This window comes from Nicotiana tabacum, chromosome 4, assembly GCF_000715075.1.
Source record: "Nicotiana tabacum cultivar K326 chromosome 4, ASM71507v2, whole genome shotgun sequence".
NCBI classification, from domain to species: Eukaryota; Viridiplantae; Streptophyta; class Magnoliopsida; order Solanales; family Solanaceae; genus Nicotiana; species Nicotiana tabacum.
Genome location: NC_134083.1, coordinates 68,903,232 through 68,911,171, shown reverse-complemented (window position 1 = coordinate 68,911,171; position 7,940 = coordinate 68,903,232).

Below are 7,940 nucleotides of genomic sequence, written 5' to 3'. Positions count from 1 at the left end.
GCTACTGGTGGAGGTCTGACACTGTACAGTCCCTGATTGTAGACTGGTCTGGCGTAATCACCCAATGCTCTACCAGGCTTGGGTACTACATTCTCTAACTGATCTTCAATCAAGGGTCGATTCATATTGAATCTTCGACCCCCATCATCGTTGACCGTCTCATCAGTAGCTCTAAGGGCTGCCTCAGCTGCTATCTTTGCAATTTCTTCTTTGTGATGTGTTGCTTCTCTTGTAGCTAAATTTACCTCATCTTCACTGTTATTAGCCATGTGTTCTTAGGTTGAAGGTTTCCCCAAGAACTTTCCCGTGAGTTCTTTCTCTTTCCTCAATTGTCGCAAACTCTTTTCTACCTCTACATTGTATGGAATCATTTCCTTTGAAGAAGATCGAGTCATACACCAGAGACCTCAATTTGTTGCCCGCACATGAAAGAGGAACCCGTGAAGAATAAAAAAGAAAAATAGAATAAAACAAAATAAATTCCTGAAATTAGCACCAAAAACTAATTTGAAAACTATTGATTGTCAATCCTTGGTGACGACGCCACAATTTGACGAGCACAAAATACAACACGAAATTGATGCCTGCTAATCAAAGATAGTATAGTATAATATCGTCCCCATAGGGATTGGATTTAAACAATGTTCAAGTAATTCCTAGTTTAATCGCTATTCAGGATGATCAACACTTGAGTTAAATGATTATGATCTAAGTTTAACTACTAAAATAATGCAATTGACAATTGACAGCAAGGAATCGGGGATTTGCAGAGTGGTTTCTTACCAATGTGAGGGATAAGGGTTTTACAGGATAGGTGCAAGATAGCTATTTAGAATGTAACTCTAGTTTAATTCACTCTAATCTTCTAATGATTCTCACGAATTCACTCGATGATTAGTTCAAACGTGTAGTCAAGACTCCTCTCTGGATTAAATCTTAACTCTTCGAGATGAACTAAAATAAGCATTGTGAAGTATGCAAGCATGCGTTAATGGATTGGTCCTTAGGAAAATATCTCTCGAATATTCTCCTAACTCGATTTAATCAACAATCCAACAAGTTCTTCCGATTACTTAAGAGAATCAACGAATTAAATCAAACAAAATAATGCAAAGATAATCATCAAGATATTCCTCTTTTGATTAAATAAACTGATGAATAGAGTTGCAATAATTTAAAACTCCATAAACGAATTCAAGCAAGAACTAGAGTTAAAATCCACAATATTTATCAAAACATCGTATCCGTCAAACCCTAAGGTAAACTACTCCACAATCATTGAGGAAGTTATCACAAATATATTTAAATAATGAGAAAATATCAATATAATGTTACAATCCAAACTCTCGTATTGAATTGATGTAAAGATGATGGAATCACGTGTCTTGTAGCCTCCAATGCTCTCCCAAAGGTTCCAAGGTCAAAAGTCCCTTCAAAAATATCTTTTTGGTGTATTTATACCCTGTAGTTGTGGGCCCAGGCGAAATTACCTTTTTCAAGTCGAAATAGGATAACTACTATGAGAAAATTACACAAGCGCCCCACGCCTCACGCCGCCCCATGCGGGGCGCCAGTGGGGAAGCTCAGAGAGCAAGTTCTGACAGACAGCAGCAAAATGTATTGTCGCGCGGAACCATGCGGCACGGCAGTGGAAGTTTTTTAGAGTAAAATATTTTTCTTCGATTTTTGATATCCAGACTTGGTTCTCGACCCCCGATCTTGATCCCGGATTGATTTCTTGGGGCTTTTACTCAGACTTCAGAGCTCCAACTTGTTCAAATTAACTCCAAAGTATGTTAATAGCTCGAAATCATTTCCTACAAAGCATAAAATACATAAAAATGCAATACACTAACAATAAGCTCAAACACAAGTAAAATGCATTAATTGGAGTGCAAACTATGACTAAAATATGGGTTTCTAGCCTACCATCAGATGCTTGCTTAGACAAAATGAAGTTTAATCTGCCCATTTTCCTCATTACAAGGGACCCAAACTTGTTTGGGTTCTTAAGTCTAATCTCTAATTTTCTTGTGCATGCAGCAATGAAAGAAAGCAGCCAAAGATGGTACATGGATAGTGGCTGCTCTAAACACATGATTGGAAGTACTGATGGTTTCCTTTCACTCAAAGCCCTGCAAGGTGGGTGTGTGTCCTTTGGAAATGGCAAAGAGGGATACACTCTAGGAGTTGGAAAAATTAGGAAGACACTCACTCATTCAATTGAAAATATGTATTATGATTTCAAGTTGTTGAGTGTCTCTCAAATATGCGACAAAGAAAACAAAGTGGAGTTCTTATCAAAGCCTTGCATTGTCACTAATTTTGTAACTGGTGAAGTAGTTCTGGTGGCAAAAAGATTTAAAAACATCTATGTTGCAGACTTTGAGTCTCTGAACAGTGGCGATCTTACATGTTTGAGTGTTGTTGTTGTTGATGATACTGAACTGTGGCATAGAAGATTGGGACATGCAATCTTTTCTCTGTTGAACAAGCTAATCAACATGGACCTGGTTCATGGGTTGCCTAAGTTAAAGTTCAAATATCACAAGGTGTGTGATGCATGTGTGAATAGGAAGCAATTCATGTCCTCATTCAAGCCAAAGAAGGAAGTAAGTACCTCAAGGCCACTGGATCTTCTCCATATGGATCTGCGTGGACCAATGAGGATGCCCAGCAGAGGGCGAAAGACGTACACCTTTGTTATTATTGATGACTATTCTAGATTCATATGGACCTTGTTCCTCAAAACCAAGGATGAAACCTTTCCAGTCTTTGCTGCCTTTGTGAAGCAGATTCAAGTGAAGATGAGCCATAATGTTGTGAGCATAAGATCTGATCATGGTACCAAGTTTGACAATGCAAAATTTGATGAATTCTGTGCTGAAAATGGTATAAGTCATAATTATTCGGCTCCCAGAACACCCCAACAAAATGGTGTTGTGTAGAGGGAAAATAGGACTCTTGAAGATATAGAAAGGACTATGCTAATTGATAGTGGTGTACCAAAGAGCTTTTGGGCTGAAGCAGTGAACACTGCCTGTTAACTAATAAACAGGTGCATGATCAGGTCCCTCCTCAACAAGACCCCGTATGAATTGTTAAATAGGAGAAAACCAAAGTTGACTTACCTGAAAGCATTTGGATGCAAATGTTTTGTTCTTAATAATGGCAAGGAAGCGTTGAAAAATTTGATGCTTAAAGTGATGAAGGAATTTTCTTGGCTATTCTTAACAAAGTAAAGCATACAAGGTAAAAGACTCAATGTGTAGAGGAAAGCGTACATGTAATCTTTGATGAATCACACCACTCAAGTGGGAAGGATTTACATGATAAGAATGATCAAGATGGAGATTATTCAAAGGTACCTGAAGAGGTCATTGATATGGTAAATGGGAAGACAGATCTAATGAGTCAGGTCAAGGAGTCTAGTGAAGAAGATGAAGTATAACCTCCAGCTGATTATGAGGAACCAGGTCCCTCCATCACAACAACGGAAGCTAAAAATAGAGTTGTTGATGTTGTGCTAAGCACCCCTGATGCAGAGCAGAGAAATGGTACTCACACTTCCATGGATGCCAATGATGGGTCTCACATGACGGAACCTGGTCCCTCACACCATGAGACTCAGGTGTCTAACTGGAAGCATAAAAGCTCACATCCTCTCCAAAATATTGTCACTCCTCTAGATTCATGAATTCATACTAGATCAAAGACAAAAAACATGTCTACTTTCTCAGCTTTCCTATCTCAAATTGAGCCGAAAAATATCAAGGAAGCATTAAAAGATACTGATTGGATTGTTGCTATGCAAGAAGAGCTCTATCAATTTTAGAGGAACAATGTGTGGCACTTGGTTCCTCGACATTCAGATAGAACAAATATTGGAACTAAGTGGGTGTTCATAAACAAGCTTGATGAGTTTGGCAATACAACAAGAAATAAAGCCAGACCGGTGGTTCAAGGCTATAATCAAGAGGAAGGAATTGACTATGATGAAACTTTTGATCCAGTTGCAAGAATGGAAGCGATCAGAATTCTTATTGCTTTTGCGTCTCATATGGAATTCAAATTGTTCCAAATGGATTTTAAGAGTGCATTTCTGAATGGATATTTGAAGGAAGAAATTTTTGTCAAACAATCACCTAGTTTTGAATGCCATGAGCATCTTGGACATGTCTTCAAGCTTGACAAGGCCTTATATGGATTAAAGCGGGACCCTCGTGCATCGTATGAAAGGTTGTCCAGGTTCCTTCTAGAGAATGGCTTCACTAGAGGGAAAATTGGCAACACTCTTTTTCTAAAGAAAAGAGGGAGGAACCTGATAATTGTGTCTAATTGGTTTATGTTCTAGATTCCAATCAAGTCCTAAAGAATCACACTTGAAAACTGCAAAAAGAATTCTGAGATATCTCAAAGGAACGCAGGACATGGTCCTCTATTATCCCTCAGGAGATAATTTCGACTTAATTGAGTATGTTGATGCTGATTATGTTGGTTATCTGGTGGATAAGAAGAGCACATATTGCATGGAATATTTTCTGGGATCATGCTTGATTTCATAGGGTACAATGAAACAAAATTTTGTGGCTCTCTCAACTGCAAAAGCTAAATATGTGGCAGCTGCCTCATGTTGTGCTCAACTACTGTGGATAAAGCAACAATTAGAAGATTTTGGTGTATTCTCTGACTGTGTTCCACTGTTGTGTAATATCACAAGTGCCCTCAATATGGCAAAGAACTCGGTTCAGCATAAGAGGACAAATCACATTAATGTGCGACACCACTTCCTAAGGGACAATGTTGAAAAGGGAGCTCATCTGTATGAAGTTATGCAAGAAAGAGGACCAGGTAGTCGATATCTTCACCAAAGCATTGAGCAAAGAGAATTTTAAAAGAATCAACTAGAGTTGGGATTGATCAAATTGAACTGAGAACCTGGTTCCTCGATGACTGGCTATGAAATGATGGTAAGGTGAATTGCTAAAAATTGTTTTTTGGCAACTTCTAACTCAATTATATACCGTTACATGTAAACACATATAGTAACTATAGGACAAACAAGCAGCTAATGACATTGCAATTTGTTAGAAGGATGATGCTCATATTTGCAAAATTAGTCAGGGAACCTGGTTCCAATGACTTAGGTTAGTAGTTTCTCTTACACTCATACGCTTTTTGAACTGCTAGTGTGCCACATCATTAATTGTTTCCTCCCTCTCCCGTATCTCTTAAACCCAAACATCACACCCGTTCAATCGCGTCTTATTGTAACTGGTCTCTCATTTCCTTTTAATATCCCTAAAAGACAAGTCTCACTTATAACTATCTACATCAAATCCATCAAACTCTCTCTCTCTATCTATCTCTCTCTCTCTCTATGTCTCTGAAAACCCTCTCTCTCTCTCTCTCTCTCTCTCATTCTGAAAACCCTCTCTTTTGTGTCTTCACTCTAAAAAATTCACCATGTCTTCATAGCAATCTGAGTCTCCAAAGGCCACCACTGAAATCCATGTTGTGTCTTCGTCCCATGAAGCATAACTATCAGGATCGGAGCCCCAACCTTCACCTACTGAAACCCCTATTTCCAACCAACCACCATCCACTGTCTTCTCCCCTACTCCATCGAGTTCTGGTTCCCATCGTAGCCGGAAAAATCAAACTCCTAAGAAGTTCGTTGCTTTAATCTCTCCTTCTACTACAACAGAGAAAATGGAAGTAGAATGACTGGTGAAAAGAAAAGAAGGTACAGAGGTTTCACCGCGTTGAGGAAGAAAGTGTGGACTAAGTGGTTGTCACTGGTCTAGTGGAGCTAAGTCAGCATCTAGTGTATGACACTCCCACAGTTCAAGGATTTGATCTCAATGTTCTGTCATCATCAGGTAATGCTCCACTCGCTCTTACTGATTCTGCATTATTGGAAAATATGGGTGAGAAAGAAGATGTTGAAAATATTTTATCTATTGCTACTGAAGGGAAGTCTGGTTGGGGATTTTGTGTCTGGTTGTGTAAATGCTGGGATTCAGGGGGAAGAATGAGGGAATGGGGACGGGAATAAGGACCTAGTGCCTTAAGGTGACACGGCACAAGTCAGTACTACAAAGGAGCCAACATAGGGACCTGGTCCCTCGACCCAAGAGGATTTCTCCGCTCCTACTTGGGATGAAACTCCATGCGCCCCTGGACAGTACTGATCCTACCCCTTCCCCTCACCTTGATGAAACCCCTTTAGATATTGTATATCCTGAAATAAAGTTTGTGTCTGAAGAAGAAGGAGATGACAGTGAGGAGGACTGTGACAATGTGTCTGTATACCAGTTCATCATTGCTAGGAGTGGTGGGAGAGCTTCTCAAAAGTTTGTTCTTAAAAGACCCACCACTAGGCAGCAGAAAAAGGTTGCCCTTGATAATGTTTTAAAGGAGAATAAGGAGAAAAAGAAGAGAAGAAGACTGGTGAAAAGTAGATTAGTTGATGAGGAGGATCTGCCTCCGGCCAATGTTGTGGAAGTTGAGGATGAAGAGGTGAATGAGCAACCTGCTTCCCTTGTTCGTAAATCCTCTAAGAAGATTGTCTCTATAAAACAAAAGAAGATATCATCTATGAAGGTTGTTGAAACTGGTGGTGAAGAAAGTTCTGAAAAGAAGTAGTCTGGTGAGAAGGAGAAGCCTGTTGGGAAGGAGAAAGGTGTTGGAAAAAAGAAGTCTCACAAGAGAAAGCCAAGCGACAGTGAGGAACCTGGTTCCTCAAAGAGGGCCAGAGTTGATGTGTCTGAGATTGAAAGGAAAGCAAAGCTAAAGAAGCAAAAAGTCCTGTGGGGAAGAGTCTTTGATACTGACATTCTTGACAAGTCAGGCATGAGGCAGTTGGTTGAAATCTGTGAATTCCAAAAGTGGACTCATCTCTTTATTTTTCAGAGTCCAAAAGTCTATGAGTAGGAAGTTCGCAGTTTCTATGTTGATCTATTCACTATGAAAGGTGACACCATCTGCTTGAAGTTCAATGGAGTGGACTTCATGATTGATAGGGATGTGCTAGGAGATATTCTTGAAGTGCCTATTGAGGGGATCTCAACTGTTGAGGGGACCTGTTCCCCAAGTTTTAGGAAGCTTATTCTAACGCCTCAAGTTGTTCAGCAAGGGGAACGAGTGCACAAGAAGGCACTGCTTCCAGAATACCAACTCTTATTCGAGTCGGTGAACAAGGTACTGCTACCTCGAGCTAAAAGACGATTCATTGCATCTATAGCAGACCTGGTTCTTTTGGAGGCATTGGACGGATACACTGCTATCAATCTGCCCAGAATTCTGATTGAACACATGAAGAAGGTGGAAGACTTCAAGGATGGAAACCATGGGTTACCATATGGGTTCCTATTCACAAAAGTCTTTGAACATTTTAAAGTCCCTTTGGGGAGAGCAGTTGTAGGAACTCGTAAGAAAATGTTCTCAAAGAACACCTTGGAGGAATTCAAGTGTATTGATAAAAAAGGGGGAGTTGGCAGCAGTTCTATAATCTCTCAAATAATCGATGCTCAGAGTGCTGCTAATGAGGAGATAAGGAGGTTGAAGGCCCAGGATTCCATTCTTGAGGGAAAGCTCAGTCAAGCCAGCGCGGAACCTGGTTCTATAAGTGCTCAGGGTGTAGAAGTTGGTCGCTTGACGGCTGAGAATGCAGAGCTAGGAAACAGGTGGAGAACCTGAAAGAGTAGTTGATCAATGAGCAGGGGCTGTTAATGCTCGTGTAGATGGTCTCCTCAAGGCTCTTTCTCCTTCGTCCTTCCCTTCCTCTTCCAGTGCCCTCTGAATTGTCTTCTCCCTATGGTTGTGGTACTCTAGTAATGTTTATTTTGTGAATGTTTTGTAATGATGGTACTGCTACTTATTTTTCTTCTCCTTAAATTTAATGAGCATCTTAGTCCCTTTTTAAATGCATGTTATAC